A 24,047-nucleotide genomic window follows, 5' to 3' on the forward strand; every position below is an offset into this window, starting at 1 on the left:
GATTTACATTCTAGCAGGCGGGTGGCAGTTAAGGGGAGATTAGTCACCCCGGAAAAGAGGAGATTTGTCTCTGGGCGACTAATCTCCCCAAATCTGAGCGTGTGTCTCTGCCCTTAAAATGCAAGTCACAGTTTCCCCAAGAGATCTGCTTATCTTATATTGCTACAATTGTTTCTTTGCTTATCTTAAATTGTTACAAACGTATCTAAGTGCACCTGCCACATATTAAGTTTTAGAAACTGTATCTTTTTCTGGCTGTTCAGTGCAGGTGATCAAAGAGAGGGGCATTTCAGTAAAAATCCGGGACTGTTGGTCAAAATCGTGACTGTGAAAAACGGGACAGTTGGAAGGAATGAAATTAGCCATTCAGCATGCTGATTTAATATCTCTCCGGGGAACTGGATAAAGCCGCTACCTTTTCATCAGAAAAAAATGAAAATATGTAGTGAGAGTTCCCAAAAATGCAAAACAAAAGTGAATTAAAAGTACAAAATCATTTATTTGGACATAAAGAAGAGGCCTAACGCGTTTCATACCTATTGGGGCACTTACTCATATACTCAACAGACTACCAGTCCGGGCCTGATTACCGAGGGGTTAGTAAGAATAACCAGAATGGGGCAGATTGTAGGAAATGAGTGTAATGGTTCTTTGGGTGTAACCCCTGCACTGCTGGGAGTAGCCAATGACAGAGGGATCGCAGAAGTCACAGCAGCAGTGCAGGTGAGAACTGGAGGGATCTAACTAATTATACAGACCACTTCCTGTCCATTAATCTTGCTTGTTAATTAAGAGCAGCATTGTCGTATTACACAGGCTGTAGATCAGATCAGAGATAATTAAAATGTTGCCGTGTGTTAATTGTGAAAAAAATACTTTGAAAAAAGGGGACTGGGAGTAGGGTTGCCTCCTCACCCTCTTTAAAACTGAACACATATGGAATCCACAGCCTGCATGGCTAATTAGCACTTGACTTACATGCATGATGCATGGCTACATATCAATTAGTTCAGTCTGCAGCATGCATCTAAATGAATTGCTAATTAGCCATGCAGGCTGTGGATTCAGTTTTAAAAGGGGTGAGGTGGCAACCCTAGGCTCATTACTGCTGTTAGAAGGAAGAGTGAATTTAGGGTTAAGAGATTGTGAGAACCAGAATAAAGAATATATGTGATTGTGCTCAGAATGTGAGAATTTGGGTAAATAGGTATTTTTCTGTCTGGTCCCTGAGCGCCGTGTGTGGGGGTGTTGGGAAATCGACTCCTTAAAATGATTCACTGTATTTGTCCCCCAGAGAAGATCATTGATATGTAAAGTGCTCCTTCTCCTGCGCTGCTACTGATGAAGTGCACAAATCTCAGGCAAATATATTCCTAGGATGGCAAATTCCGATTGGCACCACACTTGGATATTCCGGTCGCATGTATTGTTTTTAACAGACTTTTAACAGACTTTTTTAGCTGCTGCAGACAACTCACTCAGGTTGTAAGTCCCAGGCTGACAGCATGAGTATTTGGTTGTATCAAAGGGAAAGTAGCAGTGAGCTCCCCCCAGTGTAACCAGATGATCCCAACATGAGATCTGGGAACGTCCTAAACAGGAGGACTGAGGTGTTTACAGCAGGAAATGTAATTACCAACTGTCATAATGATGGCGGCTTAAAGGGATACTGTCATGGGAAAAACTGTTTATTTCAAAACACAGTTAATAGTGCTGTTCCAGCAGAATTCTGGACTAAAATCATTCAAATTCAAAAGAGCAAACAGATTTTTTTTAGATTTCATTTTGAAATCTGACATGGGGCTAGACATATTGTCAATTTCCCAGCTGCCCCCAGTCATGTGACTTGTGCTCTGATAAACTTCAGTCACTCTTTACTGCTGTACTGCAAGTTGGAGTGATATCACCCCTCCCTTTCCCCCCCAGCAGCCAAACAACAGAACAATGGGAAGGTAACCAGATAGCAGCTCCCGTAGGGCTCTTACAGACGAGCGTTTTTCCCTGCGCTCCCCTGCGTTCCGTTTTTCAGCCGCAGGGGAGCGCAGGGATAGACGCATTACATTTCTTCCAATGGGGCTGTACTCACACAGGAAAAATGCAGCATGTTGCGTCTCAACCTGCGTTTGGCGCCTACACGCGCCTGTGTGAGTACAGCCCCATTGAAAAAAACCTAATGCGTGTATTCCTGCGCTCCCCTGCGGCTGAACGCAGAAAAACGGAACGCAGGGGAGCCCAGGGAAAAACGCTCGTCTGTAAGAGCCCTAAAGGTGGCCATACACAGGCAGATTAACTGCCGTGTGTGGGGGCTCCCAACGTCGATATCAGGCCAAAAATTGGCTAGATATCAATCAGGCAAGTTTGATTTTATTTCTGCAATCCAGGACCGCATTGGCTAGTTGATGCAGTTCTGTGACCTGTCATCGCCCATTCGCAGCATTGTATTCTGATCATTCGGCCGCAGGGCCAAATGTTCGGATTCACCCGATATTGACCTGCCGCTAGTGGGCAAATCGGGTTAAGATCCGCTCGTTTGGCGACCTTGCCAAACGAGTGGATCTAATCATGTATGGCCACCTTAACACAAGATAACAGCTGCCTGGTAGATATAAGAAAAACACTCAATAGTAAAATCCAGGTCCCACTGAGACACATTCAGTTACATTGAGAAGGAGAAACAACAGCCTGCCAGAAAGCAGTTCCATCCTAAAGTGCTGGCTCTTTCTGAAATCACATGACCAGGCAAAATGACCTGAGATGCACCTACACACCAATATTACAACTAAATACACTTGTTGGTTCAGGAATGACATTTTATATTGTACAGGGAATTATTTGCAGTGTAAACAGTGTCATTTAGAAATAAAATCCACACCATAAAAATCATGAGAGAATCCCTTTAACTGCACACTGATGCCTAAGGTAATTTAACCCCTTTATTCTCATGCTTTCTGGCACACAGACTGAAACATAATGACTTCACTGCCAGCCCTAACCTATATTTAACTCCTTAATGTCCAGGCCCATAGCACTGCTGTCTGCACCTTTGAAACATTGCACCTCCCTGCAGCACACTCCTATACCTAACCTACACTATTTAACCTTTTCCCTGCCAAAAATATCCCCTGCAAAGCACTTTACAAAACACCCCTAGCAAAATCATTATATGGCTACTAGATATCCAGGCAATCAGTATGGCAGTCAGCTTGTGACTCTCATCTTTGGTACCAATACTTCAATATGAGAGCGCAAGCAGCACTCTCATGACATCATCATCAACCCTTCCACTGCCAGATACATTTATCTCATGTTGAGGGGCTGCTCCCGCCTGAGCAAGTCCACATAGAGAAGCCCATAGTTACAATTAAACATTTTTGGAGCAAAGAGATTTACTTATTCCTATTTTTATGTGCAGCACCTACAGAGAGAGAGAGAGAGGGGGCTGAGATCTCACACGAGAACAATGTACAGAAATAGCTCGGAAACTGCTCAAGAACTCACGGCATTAAGTTAGAGCTGTCACATGGGAATGAGCGGGTGGGGGCTGCAAACACAGAACCTCTTCTAGAAATCTATACATTTAGTATGAATTGGGAAAATTGCCTCCAACTAAGTCGCATGTTTCTACCATTACCCCCCTCCCCCATTAAATCTCAGGCATAAAGTCTGACCAGCTGTTTCCGGTGGTGCAATCAAATAGGAACAGTCACAAAAAGAGATTCCACCAGAAAATGATTGTTCTGGGGAATTTTTATTTAACCAATTTTTCTACTTATCAATGTATACCTTAAGTCTGAGACTATTATCCCACTGTTACTATAGACACCATCTCTCCCTACTATACCTGCTATCCCACAGTCACACTCCCTTCCCAGAGACTATTATCCACTGTTACTATAGACACCATCTCTCCCTACTATACCTGCTATCCCACAGTCACACTCCCTTCCCAGAGACTATTATCCCACTGTTACTATAGGCACCATCTCTCCCTACTATACCTGCTATCCCACAGTCACACTCCCTTCCCAGAGACTATTATCCCACTGTTACTATAGGCACCATCTCTCCCTACTATACCTGCTATCCCACAGTCACACTCCCTTCCCAGAGACTATTATCCACTGTTACTATAGACACATCTCTCCCTACTATACCTGCTATCCCACAGTCACACTCCCTTCCCAGAGACTATTATCCACTGTTACTATAGACACCATCTCTTCCTACTATACCTGCTATCCCACAGTCACACTCCCTTCCCAGAGACTATTATCCACTGTTACTATAGGCACCATCTCTCCCTACTATACCTGCTATCCCACAGTCACACTCCCTTCCCAGAGACTATTATCCACTGTTACTATAGGGACCATCTCTCCCTACTATACCTGCTATCCCACAGTCACACTCCCTTCCCAGAGACTATTATCCACTGTTACTATAGGCACCATCTCTCCCTACTATACCTGCTATCCCACAGTCACACTCCCTTCCCAGAGACTATTATCCCACTGTTACTATAGGCACCATCTCTCCCTACTATACCTGCTATCCCACAGTCACACTCCCTTCCCAGAGACTATTATTCACTGTTACTATAGACACCATCTCTCCCTACTATACCTGCTATCCCACAGTCACACTCCCTTCCCAGAGACTATTATCCACTGTTACTATAGGCACCATCTCTCCCTACTATACCTGCTATCCCACAGTCACACTCCCTTCCCAGAGACTATTGTCCCACTGTTACTATAGGCACCATCTCTCCCTACTATACCTGCTATCCCACAGTCACACTCCCTTCCCAGAGACTATTATCCACTGTTACTATAAGACACCATCTCTCCCTACTATACCTGCTATCCCACAGTCACACTCCCTTCCCAGAGACTATTGTCCCACTGTTACTATAGGCACCATCTCTCCCTACTATACCTGCTATCCCACAGTCACACTCCCTTCCCAGAGACTATTATCCACTGTTACTATAGACACCATCTCTCCCTACTATACCTGCTATCCCACAGTCACACTCCCTTCCCAGAGACTATTATCCACTGTTACTATAGGCACCATCTCTCCCTACTATACCTGCTATCCCACAGTCACACTCCCTTCCCAGAGACTATTGTCCCACTGTTACTATAGGCACCATCTCTCCCTACTATACCTGCTATCCCACAGTCACACTCCCTTCCCAGAGACTATTATCCACTGTTACTATAGACACCATCTCTCCCTACTATACCTGCTATCCCACAGTCACACTCCCTTCCCAGAGACTATTATCCACTGTTACTATAGACACCATCTCTCCCTACTATACCTGCTATCCCACAGTCACACTCCCTTCCCAGAGACTATTATCCACTGTTACTATAGACACCGTCTCTCCCTACTATACCTGCTATCCCACAGTCACACTCCCTTCCCAGAGGCTATTATCCCCCTGCCACAGACAGACTCCAATCCTATTATATATAATATCTCACATTATAGAGACACCCCTGGTTCAAAACATCAAGAAAATATACATATGCGACGTGGAGGAATAAAATCAGGTTTAATTCAGTTAATTTCTAATGTTTGTATTAGAAGATATCACATTGGGCAGTTTGGGTAAAGTAATGAGCTGAGTGTGTGGGGGGAATGTGGGCTGTATATGGAGCTCGCTTGGAGTCATGCAGAGATACAGACTTGAATAGTGTGAGGGAAAGTGATCCCACACAGTCTGGGGGAGTTTACACAATGTAAAACAATTAGAGAACAAGCATGTTACTCAATCATATACACAAAGAAGTAAAATCATGGCAACATAGGTATTCCCCTGTACTAAGCACAATTCAGCAGGAACAGCCCCAATAGGCTTGCTATTGTTATTACCCCAGTTTGCAGGCCCAAGAGGTTGCCAGTCTGGACATTTGCAGGTTTCGTTTATTGCCAGAAATCTCCTCTTGGTTACAAGACGGTTACACGCAGCACAACTGATAGTGATGTCATAAGTAGGTGAACTAATGCTCTTGTGCAATCTCACCACTAGGAGAGGAAGCGGGGAAACCAAAATGGGAACGTGTTGTAGTTTAGTCTGGCGCTGGTGTTACACAACTGGGTCACGTTAATCACTTTTCCTCTCATTCTTTGCACGTGCACGACATTTCATGTACAAATAATTACATAAAGCCATATAGGCACTAATGTAAGTGGGACACAAACATAATTACATGTTACATAGTAACTCAAGTTGAAAAAAGACAAATGTCCATCAAGTTTCAACATTTTTTTATAAAAGCTGCCTATCTGCTCGCTGATCCAGAGGAAGGCGATAAAAATCCTTTCTGATGCCTCTCCAAAATCCTGTCACAGTGTTGGGCAAAGGGTGGATCTTCCTCATTTGCCTTCTACCTGAGGAACAGGGTGGGTAGTGCTAGTGCCCGACCCCGCCCACTCCCGCCTCATGCCTACCTACTTCCTGCCCCCTCTCTGCCCACCAGCCTGCATCCCCCTTTCCTGGCCAAAGTTAAGAGAGGGGTAGTTCCACTTAAATGTAGAAGAAGCAGACCCCGCGGTCCGGGCCCCTGTTTCCATGTCCCCCCTGTGATCGGGGTTCTGTTTCATGAGCCTGGGACTTAGGCCTCAGTAAGGACCCATGAGTGTTGAGGCCGTTGGTAAAGTCGGGGATACTGTGACCCCGTGAATGAGCTCTTATCAGGACAGGGTAGTTCTCTGTAAGAGCACATTCTAGGAAAGTGAGACAGATAGAACTAATTAGCAAGAAGAGCCCCGTGCTCCAACCAGGATGGATAGAAAAGGGGTCGCTCTCCCCTCAGGCAAGACTGACCTGTAGTATAGGGATCACTAAGGTGAATAAGGATGTAGGTTTACAGTATTCCCTGATCCAACTTTTTGGGATCCAGGACACTTTCCAGAGATGCTGAGGGTACATCTGTCAACCTGGTACGCTGTCTCAACAGGGATGTCACAAGGTCCTGCCTTTGAATTGCTTTGAAGGATCTGTTATACAGATAGCTAGAATCTCAGCTGCCATAAAGCAGGACAGGACTGCTGCTTACAATGGGGATCAGATAGGATCTGTGCAGCCACTGGGGCAGAATGTTCTGTTATACAGATAGCTAGAATCTCAGCTGCCATAAAGCAGGACAGGACTGCTGCTTACAATGGGGATCAGATAGGATCTGTGCAGCCACTGGGACAGAATGTTCTGTTATACAGATAGCTAGAATCTCAGCTGCCATAAAGCAGGACAGGACTGCTGCTTACAATGGGGATCAGATAGGATCTGTGCAGCCACTGGGGCAGAATGTTCTGTTATACAGATAGCTAGAATCTCAGCTGCCATAAAGCAGGACAGGACTGCTGCTTACAATGGGGATCAGATAGGATCTGTGCAGCCACTGGGACAGAATGTTCTGTTTATACAGATAGCTAGAATCTTAGCTGCCATAAAGCAGGACAGGACTGCTGCTTACAATGGGGATCAGATAGGATCTGTGCAGCCACTGGGGCAGAATGTTCTGTTATACAGATAGCTAGAATCTCAGCTGCCATAAAGCAGGACAGGACTGCTGCTTACAATGGGGATCAGATAGGATCTGTGCAGCCACTGGGACAGAATGTTCTGTTATACAGATAGCTAGAATCTCAGCTGCCATAAAGCAGGACAGGACTGCTGCTTACAATGGGGATCAGATAGGATCTGTGCAGCCACTGGGACAGAATGTTCTGTTATACAGATAGCTAGAATCTCAGCTGCCATAAAGCAGGACAGGACTGCTGCTTACAATGGGGATCAGATAGGATCTGTGCAGCCACTGGGACAGAATGCTCTGTTATACAGATAGCTAGAATCTCAGCTGCCATAAAGCAGGACAGGACTGCTGCTTACAATGGGGATCAGATAGGATCTGTGCAGCCACTGGGACAGAATGTATATTGTATATATATATATATACACACCGTATATACTGAGATACATGATTTTTTAATGCGTAGAGTAGTAAGTGTACTGACATGTGAGAATCTTTATCTTTAGGTGAATGACTCACAATTTTTCCAGATAATTAAACAGTTGGAAAGACACAGGCATATTGCACACACTAGTACATATGAACACACGGCTGAGTAAGTTGGTGACTATCTATTACGAGATCTGGTGTCACCATATATATATCCTGCTGTTTTGCAGCTAATTCTGACTATAAAATGTGTCAGTAGATTCATTATATGGGGCAAACACGATATAACATATACTCAGAGCTCTGAACCTTTTTTTCTTTTAGTTGTAATTCCCATATGTACTTTTTCTCCCAGTGAGAGGTTCAGTAGTGCCCAGGGAGCATGCCGGGCCATATTTAGGGTGTTTGATCTTGGCACAGCAGGATTTATATGAAATCAGTATATACAGTACAAGGTACATTTCAGGGCCCCTACATGTTTAGGAAAACCTGCACAATGGCATAAAACTGTTCAGTAGACCTGTGCCATTCATATTTAGAGTGATTTATATTGGTATTTAATGGGATTGTTCACCTTCAAACAACTAGTTGGTTTCATATAGATCACCAGAAATAACAAATTTTTCCAATTACTTTCTATTTTCTATGTGTTTCTGTTTTTCTAATATTCAAGTCTAAAGTTTAATTTTCACCATCTAAAGCAGCTCTGGAAGGTGGGGTCGCCGACCCTGTAAACTGTTCTAAATTGATACATTTAGTTGATCCATTTCTTATGTTTGTCCCTGCTGAGCAGAATCCCTGGGTTTCATTACAGGCAGCTGTTAGACTTGATACAATAGTTACTGATACTCCAGAGATGCTGCTGAGAAATGGATCAACTAAATGTTGTAAAATTGTAACAGAATCTGCACCTGAATTACTGAGCTGCCAGACTCAAACACCAGAGACACCAACATTCAACTTTACACTTAGATTTTGGAAAACCAGTAAAAAATAAATAATGGAAAGTAATTGAAAAAAGTTTTTATTTCTGGGGAATAATCTAAAAACAACTGAACTGGAAAAAAGTGTTTGGAAGGTGAACAACCCCTTTATTGTGGGAGATAAATTGCTGCAAATTGGGAGCTTTGAGGTGATTTTCAAAACTGTTCTGAAAACCACTAACCAGGAAAAGTTTTGCTTATTGATAGTTTTGAGAAGAAATAAATATTTACCCTTTTTGGATTAAGCAGAATGTGTACTTGACAAAAAATATATGGTTTTCTGGGGTAAACTTACTGTTAGGGTAATTTTTGGTCTTCAGATATAAAGTCTGCAGCCATGATTTGGGAATTTGTACCGCTAAAAGTTTTTCACCCATACAAGTCAAAAAAACTAACATAAATCTATACGTATTTGATATGGAAGTGTTTGGGAGACATGACTTTACAAATCAGTTGTATTTTCATGCATTAAAAAAGTTATGTATCTGATACACGTCTGTTTATTAAGGAAAATAGGATTTTTTTTATATTTAGGACATTTAGAAGCCTATGTCATGTTGCACAAGTGGATTTACATAAAAATTGTAGCATATGTTGAAAGCTTAGGTTGCCCCCCCCCCGGCAATAAAAGTACCACGTCCAAAATAGAAGAATGCACCAATAGAAGAATGAGCATCAATATTAATCCCTGACTAGCCAGCAATTTTACTGAAAAAATTGATTGAGAGCATTGCATTAACCCCAGATATGTCAGTAAGATCACTGAAGAAAACAGATTCAGAGAATTGCATCAACCTCAGACACAACAGCAAGATTACAGATAAAAATGGATTTAGAGCACAGCATTAGCCTCAGACATATCATTAATATCACTAAAGAAAATGAATTCAGAGCATTGCAATAACCTCACACATATCATTAAGATCAGTAAAGAAAATGAATTGAGAGCATTGCATTAACTCCAGACATGTCAGTATATTTACTGAAGAAGAAGGAATCAGAACGTTGCATTAACCTAAGACATGTCCGTAAGATCACTAAAAAATGATTTGAGAGCATTGCATAAACCCCAGACATGTCAGTATCTTTACTGTAGAAGAAGGAATCAGAGCAATGCATTAATCTCAGACATGTCAGTAAGATCACTAAAAAAAGTGGATTCAGAGCATTGCATTAAACCCAGATATGACAGTAATGAAGAAAACAGATTAAGAGCATTGCATTAACCCCAGATATGACAGTGAGATCACTATAGAAAATGGATTCAAAGGATTGCATTAACCTCAGACACAGCAGCAACATCACAGATAAAAATGGATTCAGAGCATTGCATTAACCTTGGGCATGTCATGAAGATCACTAAAGTAAATGGATTTAGTGCATTGCATTAAGCCAAGAAATGTCATTAGATTTACTGAATAAAATGGATTCAGAGTATTGCATTAACCCTAGATATGTCAGTGAGATCACTGAAGAAAATGGATTGAGACCATTGCAGTAACCCCAGCCATGTTAATAAATTTACTGATGAAACTGTATTCAGAGCATTGCATTAACCTCAGACATGCCTGTAAGATCACTGAAGAAAGTGAATTCAGAACATTGCATTCACCCCAGACATGTTAGTAAATTTACTAAAGAAAATGGATGCAGAGCATTTTAACCTCAGTCATGCCTGTGAGATCGTTGAAGAAAACTGATTTAGAGCATTGAATTAACCATGTCAATAAATTAACTGAAGAAACTGGATTCAGGCCATTGTATTATCCCCAGATAATAGTTATCCCCATTAAATTGCAATAACCTCACACATATCATTAAGCTCAGTAAAGAAAATGAATTGAGAGCATTGCATTAACCCCAGACATGTCAGTATATTTACTGAAGAAGAAGGAATCAGAACATCGCATTAACCTCAGAGATGTCAGTATCTTTACTGAAGATGAAGGAATCAGAACAATGCATTAATCTTAGACATGTCAGTAAGATCACTAAAGAAAGTGGATTCAGAGCATTGCATTAAACCCAGATATGTCAGTGAGATCACTATAGAAAATGGATTCAAAGGATTGCATTAACCTCAGACACAGCAGCAACATCACAGATAAAAATGGATTCAAAGCATTGCATTAACCTTGGGCATGTCACGAAGATCACTAAAGTAAATGGATTTAGAGCATTGCATTAAGCCAAGACATGTCATTATATTTACTGAATAAAATGGATTCAGAGTATTGCATTAACCCTAGATATGTCAGTGAGATCACTAAAGAAAATGGATTGAGAACATTGCAGTAACCCCAGCCATGTTAATACATTTACTGTTGAAACTGTATTCAGAGCATTGCATTAACCTCAGACATGCCTGTAAGATCACTAAAGAAAGTGAATTCAGAACATTGCATTCACCCCGGACATTTTAGTAAAGTTACTAAAGAAAATAGATGCAGAGCATTTTAACCTCAGTCATGCCTGTGAGATCATTGAAGAAAACTGATTTAGAGCATTGAATTAACCATGTCAATAAATTAACTGAAGAAACTGGATTCAGGACATTGTATTATCCCCAGATGTGTCAATAAGTGCACTGAAGAAAATGGTTTCAGAACATGGCAAGCACCTGTGATTTGTCAGTTAGATCCCTGCAGACAATGGGTTTAGAGCACTACATTAACCCCAGACATGCCACTCAGATCATTGGAGAAAATGGATTTAGAGCTCTACATTACATATAGTATAAAAAAATCATACATATTCCTACATAGCTGCACCTTTGCCATGATATGCTATCAGTGACAGGACAAGGGTGCGGTCCAGATCAAAATTGTTTATTAGGTAAAACAAAGGTATAAGGTTAGAATAAAATAATATTTAATGACATGGGGTAAGTGTTGAAAGGATTACTGTCTGCTCTGCTCTCGTTTCCCTCTACAGAAACAGAATTTAGGAACCTAATATACCGGGACAGAGACAAGGGCAAAGTGTTGGAAGGGTTGCTGCCTGCTTTCATTTCCCTACAGAAATAGGGAAGGAACAAGAAAATGTAAAAGTTTTCTATTATTCCTGCATTTTAATGAATTCTTATTGCAATTTACAGCAATATGTGTTCATCCCTTTCAGAGCTGACTCGTGAAACAATGTATCAGAAGCCATTTCCTCTCCAGGTCTGTTAACCAAATCTGTGAAGCTGGTTCCTGCTACATTGTTTCAGTAGTCTGAACCAGCAGTGCATGAATATAAACAGCCAGGCAGATTTACAAGTAAAACCTTTAAGCGTTACTTCTGAATGTCCCAACGGCGTGGGCTAAAAAAGAACATGGGCGACACTTGTCATTCTTCTCTGAGCGAGAACAAGCTGTTCGCTTCTATTGAGCTTTTGTCAGATTGTGTCAATGCTTTTCAGCTGCTGCTTTTCATTATCTGTGATTATCTCAGCTGTACCTGCTTCTCTCAGCATCGGGGGCCTCGCTGCGTGACGCTCTTTCCGGCGCTTTAAGGAGCTGCTCAGAGAGGGCCAGCATTTGCCATGTTTTCTTTAAGACATTTGGCTGCCAATTATGAGGAAATAAAGCGCCACATTGCATGGGCACAATTAGTCTCGTTAGTGTGAGTGTCAGATGGGAGCTTTTTATCCAGTGCCAAAAAGGGCAGCTGTGAGGGTGACTGATAATTGGTGAGAAATAGGAATTCTGCTGGGATTAGGAACACGAGCCTGGTAGTGTCAAGCACTTGCTACTGAGGGTCTGACTTACACATATTACTAAATTCTTTCACTGTGGGGCAATGGTGGGGTCTGCTCTGAATTAGCACCTGTGTGCAGCTGGTATTACTTTACTGACTGGGACAGAATGCTCTGTTATACAGATATCTAGAATCTCAGCTGCCATAAAGCAGGACAGGACTGCTGCTTACAATGGGGATCAGATAGGATCTGTGCAGCCACTGGGACAGAATGTTCTGTTATACAGATAGCTAGAATCTCAGCTGCCATAAAGCAGGACAGGACTGCTGCTTACAATGGGGATCAGATAGGATCTGTGCAGCCACTGGGACAGAATGTTTCTGTTTTACAGATAGCTAGAATCTCAGCTGCCATAAAGCAGGACAGGACTGCTGCTTACAATGGGGATCAGATAGGATCTGTGCAGCCACTGGGACAGAATGTTCTGTTATACAGATAGCTAGAATCTCAGCTGCCATAAAGCAGGACAGGACTGCTGCTTACAATGGGGATCAGATAGGATCTGTGCAGTCACTGGGACAGAATGCTCTGTTATACAGATAGCTAGAATCTCAGCTGCCATAAAGCAGGGCAGGACTGCTGCTTACAGTGGGGATCAGATAGGATCTGTGCAGTCACTGGGACAGAATGTTCTGTTATACAGATAGCTAGAATCTCAGCTGCCATAACTGCTGCTTACAGTGGGATCAGATAGGATCTGTGCAGTCACTGGGACAGAATGTTCTGTTATACAGATAGCTAGAATCTCAGCTGCCATAAAGCAGGACAGGACTGCTGCTTACAATGGGGATCGATAGGATCTGTGCAGCCACTGGGACAGAATGCTCTGTTATACAGATAGCTAGAATCTCAGCTGCCATAAGCAGGACAGGACTGCTGCTTACAATGGGGATCAGATAGGATCTGTGGCAGCCACTGGGACAGAATGTTCTGTTAACAATAGCTAGAATCTCAGACTGCCATAAAGCAGGACAGGACGGCTAGCTTACAATGGGGATCAGATAGGATCTGTTGCAGCCCACTGGACAGAATGTATCTGTTATACAGATAGCTAGAATCTCAGCTGCCATAAAGCAGGAAGGGACTGCTGCTTACAATGGGGATCAGATAGGAATCTGTGCAGCGCACTTGGGACAGAATGTTCTGTATACAGATAGCCTAGGAATCTCAGCATGCCATAAAGCAGGACAGGACTGCTGCTTACAATGGGGATCAGATAGGATCTGTGCAGCCACTGGGACAGAATGTTCTGTTATACAGATAGCTAGAATCTCAGCTGCCATAAAGCAGGACAGGATTGCTGCTTACAATGGGGATCAGATAGGATCTGTGCAGCCACTGGGACAGAATGTTCTGTTATACAGATAGCTAGAATCTCAGCTGCCATAAAGCAGGACAGGACTGCTGCTTACAATGGGGATCAGATAGGGATTTTTATTAAAAATATGAACAATAACAATAAACAAAATCAAAATGTCATAACAAACAAATCAAAACATACAACAGATACATATTCAAAAATCCATAGTTTTTTTCCCATGAAAAATCTATCCCCCTCCACAATTTATTGTTTTCTTTATTAATATTTATTTCTTTCAATTGCCAGTCCCTTTTTGCATTAAAAATCTCTATCTTATTTGTTAGTCTTGTTTCTTGCAAAAAATAAATGACATTTTCTTCTTTCTCCAAGTTACTAAACACTTCCCGTCTTTTTTAACATTTTTAATACTACACACATTTATAGTACTAAATTTAATTATTTGTTCAGGCATCTTGGAGAGTTAGTTGTTCGCACAGGATTGTGTTCCGCATGTCTTTTATACTGGGGTTTCCCCATGCCACCCAACGACTCCCCCTCCACCAGGAGATCCTCCTCATCAATGGACTCCCACTCTTCCTCACTATCTATCCTTCCTTTCCTTTTCTTCCCTTGCTCCTCCACAATTCCTTTTTCCACATTTGATGGACCCTCAGATTCTAATACAGAATCTTTCTTTCTTTTGCCCAAACCACTGCTGGGGGGTACCACATTCTTTTTAATTGACCTTTCCTTGACTCTCTTTTTTACCTCCTTTTTGTTCCCTTCATCCCTTTTTTTCTCTTCACCAATCCTTCTCAATTCCTCTTCCTCCTCTGCCAAATCCCCCCATGACTTTCCTGAGGGCAATTCAAATCTGTTTGAAGTTTTGATTTCACTTTCAAAGATCATTTTACCTGCTTTTTTTCCTGCCTTTTTTCCTGCCACCTTCCAGTCATCCCCCCTTCCCTGCACTGATGTAACAGTACTTTCTGCCTTTTGGTTTTCTTTACTTTGACAGGGGCAACCTCATTGTTCCCTTCCTCCTCCCGTCTTTCTTCTGTTACATCTTCCTGAAATATTTCCTCCTCTATTCTTGGGCAAAGTTTAACAATATTGTGCCAGGCATTAGGACAATCACGGTGTGTATGACCCAGTTCCGCACACAGGTTACACCTCACATTCTCGCAGTCTTTGTTGACATGTCCCTGGGCCCCACACAATGTGCACATCTTTATTGTACAGTCTCCCGCCAAATGCCTCCTTGATCCACACTTATAACATTGACGGGGCTGCCCTGGATAAAAGCAAACACCCCTTTCTCTGCCTATAAAAATGAATTTGGGAGATGCTGTGTCATGTTGTTTTGCACATTTAGCCTCACTTGAGCCTTCCAACCCACCACCCAAAATCCTTCCTCATTATATACAGGTTTTAAAGGCATCAAAACATTGCATTGTCTCTTTAACCAGACTAACACATCAGCAGGAGGGACAGACTCATTCTTAAAAAAGATTGTTACTGTTTTTACTTCTGGTTTTGAGACTGGACTCGCCCTGAAGCCTTCCCATGCTGAGGATGTCTTTTTATCTTGATATAAATTCCAAAATCTGTCTAAACCTTGGGACAACTTGAAACTTATTTCAAAATCAATATCTGACACATTTACAAAAGCAAAAACATCTGCAGTAGTAAATCCCATTGATTGTTTGATTAAGTTTTTACACACATAGCGGCTACCTGGTGATTTCTCCTTTTCTCCCTCCCATTTGATTTTAACCACATTTCTCCTTTTGAAAGTGAGCCCATCATGAAATGATTCCTCCTGCCTTGCAAAAAATGTCCTTTTCTCCCAGAAAGACCTACTATCCTGTTTACCTTGTTCAGGATCAATTCCATTTTGAGCAAATTGTTGTGTTGTTTCCTCAGGTAAAGCACTAGTTGCTTCATTCTCAGCAGCTTGTGTCTCCCCCTCCCCCTCCACCTCATTTACATTCCCTTCAGAGACTGCACATTCCTTGTTGTTAAACAAAACATTTTCATTCCTTTCCTTTCCATTTGTTTCAGAGAAATTATTTGCACCATTATCATCTGATTCCCCCCCACCTTCATTCAGCACAAAATCCAAATAAGAGGATTCAAAGGTCTTTTTCCCTCCACTGGACATTTGTTTAAACCGTTCCTTGTTTTTATACACCTCCTCCCATGGTTTAATCACTAATAACAAAGCCTCCATATTTTCCACCACCTCCTCCAGTTCTTTATTCATTTCTGCCAGTTTCCTGATGCCTTGAGCTCTGAAATGTCCCTTAGCAGATTTAACATTTGAAAGTTCCCTCTCAATGTTTTTTCCCAAAGTATTTCTCCTATTACTTAACAGTTCCATAGCTCTGAGTGATTCAATGATGTGTGAGGTATTAACAGTGTGTCCACTACTAGTCACATTAGAAGAGTCATTAGCCAGTGCTCCACTCACCCGTGCCCCAGTCCTGGTCTCCTCTGTGCCATCCAGCGCCCCCTCTGCCACTGCCACAGCAAGCTGGCCACACAGCGCCTCAAGCCTTGCCATATGTTTAGCAGGACTATCCTTCACGCTTGCCTCCCTGCTAGTCACTTCCTCCACAGTGTTTGTCTCAGTGTTGTTGGTGTGACAATGTGCTGGAGCTGCAGTTCTCAGAGTCTCACCTGAAGCCTCACTGCTGCTGCTTGCGGACGCCATCTTGTCCTTTTCCTCAGCACTAGCACCGGAGCTCCCTCCTTCTGCCTGGGCCTCAGATACTTCACTGTCGCCCACCTCTGCGTTACTGAGGGAACACTCCAAAAGGGTACTTGCACCACATCTGCGCACTTCTGAAACACTTTGGGGGCTGCTGGAATCCACTGCTTTCTCCATGGGCATTTCACAGGGGGAGCTTGCACCAGGCAAATCCTCCATATTGGCTTTTTGATCAGACACTTCTGCTGACTGTGTTACTTCCATCATTTCTTCACTCTTTGCTTCATTACACACCACTTCACATGAAGTTTTCTTGCTTTTGCAAAAGACTTTCTTTATGGTTTCTTTTGGGACTTTTTTCCCAACACCTAAAGTCTTTGTTCCACTTTTAACACGAGATGACATCCTTCTCTCCATTTCCAAGTTGTAGGTAAATAATAAAGTCCAAAAGAAAGTGTAAACTGCACCCCCAGACCCTTGCTGGGCCTGGGGTAAGCTCTGTAACTCAGGAGCTCCTCACACGCACGTCCTTCCTGATTGGGCATCAGATAGGATCTGTGCAGCCACTGGGACAGAATGTTCTGTTATACAGATAGCTAGAATCTCAGCTGCCATAAAGCAGGACAGGACTGCTGCTTACAATGGGGATCAGATAGGATCTGTGCAGCCACTGGGACAGAATGTTCTGTTATACAGATAGCTAGAATCTCAGCTGCCATAAAGCAGGACAGGACTGCTGCTTACAATGGGGATCAGATAGGATCTGTGCAGCCACTGGGACAGAATGTTCTGTTATACAGATAGCTAGAATCTCAGCTGCCATAAAGCAGGACAGGACTGCTGCTTACAATGGGGATCAGATAGGATCTGTGCAGCCACTGGGACAGAATGTTCTGTTATACAGATAGCTAGAATCTCAGCTGCCATAAAGCAGGACAGGACTGCTGCTTACAATGGGGATCAGATAGGATCTGTGCAGCCACTGGGACAGAATGTTCTGTTATACAGATAGCTAGAATCTCAGCTGCCATAAAGCAGGACAGGACTGCTGCTTACAATGGGGATCAGATAGGATCTGTGCAGTCACTGGGACAGAATGTTCTGTTATACAGATAGCTAGAATCTCAGCTGCCATAAAGCAGGACAGGACTGCTGCTTACAATGGGGATCAGATAGGATCTGTGCAGCCACTGGGACAGAATGTTCTGTTATACAGATAGCTAGAATCTCAGCTGCCATAAAGCAGGACAGGACTGCTGCTTACAATGGGGATCAGATAGGATCTGTGCAGCCACTGGGACAGAATGTTCTGTTATACAGATAGCTAGAATCTCAGCTGCCATAAAGCAGGACAGGACTGCTGCTTACAATGGGGATCAGATAGGATCTGTGCAGCCACTGGGACAGAATGTTCTGTTATACAGATAGCTAGAATCTCAGCTGCCATAAAGCAGGACAGGACTGCTGCTTACAATGGGGATCAGATAGGATCTGTGCAGTCACTGGGACAGAATGTTCTGTTATACAGATAGCTAGAATCTCAGCTGCCATAAAGCAGGACAGGACTGCTGCTTACAATGGGGATCAGATAGGATCTGTGCAGCCACTGGGACAGAATGTTCTGTTATACAGATAGCTAGAATCTCAGCTGCCATAAAGCAGGACAGGACTGCTGCTTACAATGGGGATCAGATAGGATCTGTGCAGCCACTGGGACAGAATGTTCAGATAGCTAGAATCTCAGCTGCCATAAAGTGGATGATAAATGGGGATCAGATAGGGATTTTTATGTATATTTATGTTCTGCATGTCTATTATACTGTGATTTCCCCATGCCACCCAACGACTCCCCCTCCACCTCCTCAATGGACTCCCACTCTTCCACACTATCTATCCTTCCTTTCCTTTTCTTCCCTTGCTCCTCCACTATTCCTATTTCCATATTTGATGGGCCCTCAGATTCTAACACAAGTCCTAATACAAGTTAAACATGGTCATTCCGAGACCAGAGTCCCAGAAGCACTGACTTCTCCTACTTTGTGGGGTCCCATATTTAACCAAAGACAAGTTAGATTACACGGGACCTAATTTTCCTTTTCTTACTTCTCCCATGAAATCTGAGCATTTGGACTATTTTTTAAATGGATCAATTTAATAATCCAACTTTTGGCACCTTAGCACTCTATTAATTAATTTTTTAACTATTTAACTACTTTACTTATATCTAAACGGCATTAAGCTCTAGCAATGAATTCTTCATGTATTTCTGAATCAGTTTATGAGCTAAGCGCCAACTCAGCACAGAGTCACTTCATTCATTTTAGGTATCTTCAATTAATTTAAGCCTCAACCGAGGTTAACCAACCAATTGAATTAATTGAATGTACTGGCACTTTATATTTGTATATAACTAATAGTTATTTCGTGGGAATAAGGAAGGCTAAAGGAGCAAATTGGTTTAAGCGTTTAACACAATACATGAATATTAGGAGGGGATAACTATCACCCTGTGCTTTGTAATAAGTCATTTTATAAAAATTTGGGTTATTTGCGACTCATCCTTTGTCCTTTTTGTTTAGGTGACTAAGAAGGGATATCTATGTCTCCTCTCTATAATTCTGAATGTACTGACACAAGTCAGATCCCCTTTGTGTCAATATATCTGTGTATAGATCAGTTCTCCTTCTAAATCAGTTCTCACAATCTTTATTCACATGCCCCTGGGCCCCACACAATACGTTTATAGTACAGTCTCCTACAAATGTCTCCTCGATCCGCACTTAAAACATTGTGGGGGCTGCCCCGGGTTAAAAGCAAACACCCTTTTCTCTGCCTATAAAAAATGAATTTGGGAGATGCTGTGTCATATTATTTTGCACATTCAGCCTCACTTCAGCCTTCCAACCAGCCACCCAAAACCTTTCCTCATTATATACAGGTTTCAAAACATAACAGTGTCTCTTAAACCAGACTAACACATTCGTAGGAGGGTCAGACTCGTTTTTAAAAAAGATCGTAAGTGTTTTTACTTCTGGTATTGAAACTAGAATTGCCCTGAAGCCTTCCCCTGCTGAGGATGTCTTTTTCTCTTGATATATATTCCAAAACCTGTCTAAGCTAGGGTTGCCACCCGGCCGGTATTTTACCGGCCTAGCTGGTAAAATACCTGCCAAGGCCGGGGCCGGTATTACAAATTTAATGGCAATGTAGCTGCCGGTAAATTTGTAATACAATCAAAAGGAGCCCTCGGCCTGCCCCCAATCCCCTGCAATTTACCACGGGTCTCCGTCACGTGGCCCGGCCCCTTTGACATCACACCCGCCCTTTTGAGGCCCCGCCCCCCAGCAGCCAGTAAAATTTTTTATAAAAGGTGGCAACCCTAGTCTAAGCCCTGAGATAACTTGAAACATATTTCAGGATCTGATACATTAACAAAAGCAAAAACATCTGCAGGAGTAAATCCCATTGATTCTTTGATTACGTTTTTACAAACATATCGACTACCTGGTGATTTCTCCTTTTCTCCTTGTCATCTCATTTTAACCACATTTCTCCTTTTGAAAGTAAGTCCATCATGAAATGATTCCCCCTGTTTTGCAGAAAATGTTCTTTTCTCCCAGAAAGACCTACCTTCATTCAACACAAAATCCATATATGTAGATTCAAAGGACTTTTTCCCTCCATTGGACATTTCTTTAAAGTGTTCTTTGTTTTCATGAACCTCCTCCCATGGTTTAATCATTGGCAACAATTTTCCATATTTTCCACCACCTCCTCCAGTTCTTTTTTCATTCCTGCAAGTTTCCTGATACCTTGATTCTGAAATGTCCTTTAGCAGATTTAATATTTGAAAGTTCCCTCTCAATGTTTTTTTTCCAAAGCATTTCTCCTATTGCTTAAAGGGATACTGTCATTTTTTCAAAATGAATCAGTTAATAGTGCTGCTCCAGCAGAATTCTGCACTGAAATCCATTTCTCAAAAGAGCAAACAGATTTTTTTATATTCAATTTTGAAATCTGACATGGGGCTAGACATATTGTCAATTTCCCAGCTGCCCCAAGTCATGTGACTTGTGCTCTGATAAACTTCAATCACTCTTTACTGCTGTACTGCAAGTTGGAGTGATATCACCCCCCTCCCTTTTCCCCCCCAGCAGCCAAACAAAAGAACAATGGGAAGGTAACCAGATAGCAGCTCCCTAACACAAGATAACAGCTGCCTGGTAGATCTAAGAACAACACTCAATAGTAAAATCCCATGTCCCACTGAGACACATTCAATTACATTGAGAAGGAAAAACAGCAGCCTGCCAGAAAGCATTTCTCTCCTAAAGTGCAGGCACAAGTCACATGACCAGGGGTAGCTGGGAAATTGACAAAATGTCTAGCCCCATGTCAGATTTCAAAATTGAATATAAAATATAAAAGTTTGCTCTTTTGAGAAATTTATTTCAGTGAAGAATATTGCTGGAGCAGCACTATTAACTGATTCATTTTGAAAAAAAACATGTTTTTCCATGACAGGATCCCTTTAACAGTTCCAATGGGGAAATGAAATGGCACAGAGACACTGTATTGCAGCACATATATGTTTCTCTGTAAATGTTGACAATCCCAGAAGTCCCACATTTTTTCCCACTTTTTTTGGTTCATGCTCATTAGCAGGTCAGACGGATGCTAAGAAAGAAACGATCAATTAAATTTGGGCTCCTAATTCGAGGAGATTGCTGCGATTAACATGTGTGTTCCGCCCACGCGAGCCAGCACGGCATCTGCCCACTGAGTCTTTGGAAGAGCAATAAATGCCGAATATTTTCAGATCCCTCTTCATGTTGAGATATTGTGCGAGAAAGAACATTGTGGCACCAGGATTTTATTTGGTTTCAAAGTAATTCATAATTTGACCAAAATGTTCTTTGTTAAACCAACAGCTTTGTTTAAATATGTATTATACTGGAGGGTGGCAGATGTGATTAGTGGGGCCAAGCAGAGACATTATTAGTGGAATTGGGATAATTTACTTATATATATTCTAGCACTTCTACTATTGCTGAACTGCATTTCTCAACACTATGCCTATTTTCTCTACCTGCTGCACAGTCACACTCCCTTCCCAGAGACTATTATCCACTGTTACTATAGACACCATCTCTCCCTACTATACCTGCTATCCCACAGTCACACTCCCTTCCCAGAGACTATTATCCACTGTTACTATAGGCACCATCTCTCCCTACTATACCTGCTATCCCACAGTCACACTCCCTTCCCAGAGACTATTATCCACTGTTACTATAGACACCATCTCTCCCTACTATACCTGCTATCCCACAGTCACACTCCCTTCCCAGAGACTATTATCCACTGTTACTATAGGCACCATCTCTCCCTACTATACCTGCTATCCCACAGTCACACTCCCTTCCCAGAGACTATTATCCACTGTTACTATAGACACCATCTCTCCCTACTATACCTGCTATCCCACAGTCACACTCCCTTCCCAGAGACTATTATCAGACTGTTACTATAGACACCATCTCTCCCTACTATACCTGCTATCCCATAGTCACACTCCCTTCCCAGAGACTATTATCCACTGTTACTATAGGCACCATCTCTCCCTACTATACCTGCTATCCCACAGTCACACTCCCTTCCCAGAGACTATTATCCACTGTTACTATAGACACCATCTCTCCCTACTATACCTGCTATCCCACAGTCACACTCCCTTCCCAGAGACTATTATCCACTGTTACTATAGACACCACCTCTCCCTACTATACCTGCTATCCCACAGTCACACTCCCTTCCCAGAGACTATTATCCACTGTTACTATAGGCACCATCTCTCCCTACTATACCTGCTATCCCACAGTCACACTCCCTTCCCAGAGACTATTATCCACTGTTACTATAGACACCATCTCTCCCTACTATACCTGCTATCCCACAGTCACACTCCCTTCCCAGAGACTATTATCCCACTGTTACTATAGACACCATCTCTCCCTACTATACCTGCTATCCCACAGTCACACTCCCTTCCCAGAGACTATTATCCACTGTTACTATAGGCACCATCTCTCCCTACTATACCTGCTATCCCACAGTCACACTCCCTTCCCAGAGACTATTATCCACTGTTACTATAGACACCACCTCTCCCTACTATACCTGCTATCCCACAGTCACACTCCCTTCCCAGAGACTATTATCCACTGTTACTATAGGCACCATCTCTCCCTACTATACCTGCTATCCCACAGTCACACTCCCTTCCCAGAGACTATTATCCACTGTTACTATAGACACCATCTCTCCCTACTATACCTGCTATCCCACAGTCACACTCCCTTCCCAGAGACTATTATCCCACTGTTACTATAGACACCATCTCTCCCTACTATACCTGCTATCCCACAGTCACACTCCCTTCCCAGAGACTATTATCCACTGTTACTATAGGCACCATCTCTCCCTACTATACCTGCTATCCCACAGTCACACTCCCTTCCCAGAGACTATTATCCACTGTTACTATAGGCACCATCTCTCCCTACTATACCTGCTATCCCACAGTCACACTCCCTTCCCAGAGACTATTATCAACACCATAAAGACTACTTGCCTACTGGAGTCTGAGAGAAAAGTAAAGTGTATAGTGAGCCTGGTTATCAGAATGATATAAACATTTCCTGTGTAGCTCAAAGTATTTTTCAAAGTTATTTTAGAAAAAAGTGTATCAAAAAGGATCAGTGTAAAGAATGTGATAATTAAAAGAGCACTTGTTATGTTGCCATATTCAGGACGTGTACAATAGATGTATCAGCAAGTCTTCACGTGTGAGAAATGAAATCTAAAAATAAAGAGTGTAAGGCCGTACAGCTGTAGAAGCGAATGGGGAGGAGGAAGAAAATAAAGCGAATAGAAGGGGGACTGTCATTGTATCCCATGCATCAATGTTTATATATAGCAGGGGGCGTTCCCTTGTTTGCTCAAACACAACCCTAGATGAGTGTTCTGTTGTAAAAGTCCAGGGGATGTTGTTGGGAATAATATGGATTTAATGTGGGTTTAGTATAATATTTGTCAGGATTGAAGGGGAGCCCCAGAAACTGCCATAGTTTTGATAAAATGGGTTCCAATAAAATTGGCTGCGAAAGGTCAATATTATGCCTTTAAGTCAATGTTGAAATCACCACCCTCAAAAATAAAATACATTCTAATGAATCCTGGAATTTATTATGTTTTATTTTATACGCTGAAGACAAAACAGAACCAGCCATCCCAAGGCAACTGATAATACCTTATAAATATGACTTTTTAT

At 42.3% G+C, this 24,047-nt stretch overlaps 1 protein-coding gene across 4 annotated transcripts in view; it reads left to right on the forward strand.

The window, feature by feature from the left end:
* The window catches only part of ptk2b.L (protein tyrosine kinase 2 beta L homeolog), a 90,603-nt gene that overhangs the window by 19,216 nt on the left and 47,340 nt on the right, over positions 1 to 24,047 (forward strand). The window lies entirely within an intron of this gene.

This window comes from Xenopus laevis, chromosome 5L (assembly GCF_017654675.1).
Source record: "Xenopus laevis strain J_2021 chromosome 5L, Xenopus_laevis_v10.1, whole genome shotgun sequence".
In the NCBI taxonomy this organism is placed as follows: Eukaryota; Metazoa; Chordata; class Amphibia; order Anura; family Pipidae; genus Xenopus; species Xenopus laevis.